At 41.7% G+C, this 1,611-nt stretch overlaps 1 non-coding gene across 1 annotated transcript; it reads right to left on the reverse strand.

Moving 5' to 3' along the window:
• Window positions 1-1,145: 1,145 nt before the first annotated feature.
• Window positions 1,146-1,235, reverse strand: TRNAY-GUA. The gene is given in 2 exon segments: window positions 1,146-1,181; window positions 1,199-1,235. It is a non-coding gene; the product is annotated as a tRNA-Tyr (tRNA).
• Window positions 1,236-1,611: the final 376 nt, after the last annotated feature.

Consider the following 1,611-nt stretch of genomic DNA (forward strand, 5'->3'; position numbering starts at 1 on the left):
TTACATATAATCGCTTGATTATTCGTTCTAGCTGGTTTCTTGATGTATTTGGCTCCAAATACTAGCAAATATTTTTAACTAAGCACAATGAAAGGTAAGCAACTGAACAAAATTGCCACCTCCTTCTACCTTTGCTCAGCTTAGCATTGCACTTTGCATGAGGAGATGCTTTGCATGAGAAGCTTTGCATGAGCTTTGGGATTTAGATCCCTAATGTCATCTAGTCTAATGTAAACATATAAAACCCTCTAATCTTTTCTTTAATAAAGCTTCTTACAGACGTCTCAGAACTCATTGTGTCTTGTGAAAGTGAGTCAGTTTCCTGTGTGAAACAAAATTTTAACAGGTAGCAATGCCCTGTTTTCTATTCTCTGAAAGTTTCTGTATGAATGAGTCCTTAAAATGCCTTCTTAACCTGGCCTCTGGCGTCCTTTCTTAGCTCTCTTTCTTAAACATTTCTTTTGTACCAGCCCCAACCTTTACAATTCTCCATTGAAATGGACAGTTCTTGGAAATTATATACCTCAAGACAGCGTGTCCACTGGTATTCACAACCCTTTCAGGAGGCCTATGATCATTGTCACGTGTAGTCACTGTCTCAGATGGGTATCAGGACCTGAATGATCCTAGTGTTCCCATTTTTAGTCCCCAGCTCTCTTAGCTCCCCACTGCCCCACTCAAACCTCACAACTTCAAGATGAAAGAGTGAGATAGGAAAAGAGGTGAAACCAGTAACAAGGGTGCTCCAATAATTGGACCTACCCCCATTTTCCACACTCACTCAGGTAAAAGAAGTTTTGCAAGCTCTGCACCACATGTCTGCTCCAGTTCTTGAGGGTCTGTAGGTTTTGAGCTTCTGCAGGAACAGAATCTCTTATGATGGCCATCAACTGATTAGCTAGATTTCATTGAATATTCTCAGTAGAAAGGGACCCACAAAGATCATTGAGTCCAACTCCTGAATGAATGGTTCATAGAGAAGTGACACTGGACACAGCACCCCAGCTGTAACAACCATCTGAATCAGACAAGGAAAATAGACTAAATTTCTCACAGGTTATAGAGTGGTTGGAAGGGGATGTTCTACAAAGGTGTAAACTGGAAAAAAGTGAAAGACAAAACTGAAATCAAGCCTCAAAAATCTTTCCTTTGAGCCGGAGTTGAACCAGCGACCTAAGGATTACTTTGCAAAGACAGCCTACAGTCCTCCGCTCTACCAGCTGAGCTATCAAAGGAAGGTAAAGGAGTGCCAAGAATGAGTCAAGACTGCATCAACAATAGCCTTAGGCTCTAATGGGTCTCCATATGTATTGCTTTTCACAGCAGCAAAACAGTATCCAAAAAAAGGCACAAAGCTAACTCTCCTGCAAAATTGGATTTTGGTTACAAAACTGCCAGTTTCCTTTGCCAAATAGTTCACAGCTCTTGTAAGACTGTTGGTGGGGGTAGTGTTAAGGTTGGAGCTCTTCTCATGACCCATATGAAATATGTCTACATCTTGACAAAGAAATTTGCCCACTCTTTGGTGACCTTGCCACATTTCCTAAGTTGAACCAGGGATAGAGGGAGACCTCCCCTCCACACTATTCTCCACAACAGTTCTCCAGCCAA

This window comes from Camarhynchus parvulus, chromosome 2 (genome assembly GCF_901933205.1).
Source record: "Camarhynchus parvulus chromosome 2, STF_HiC, whole genome shotgun sequence".
NCBI lineage: Eukaryota > Metazoa > Chordata > Aves > Passeriformes > Thraupidae > Camarhynchus > Camarhynchus parvulus.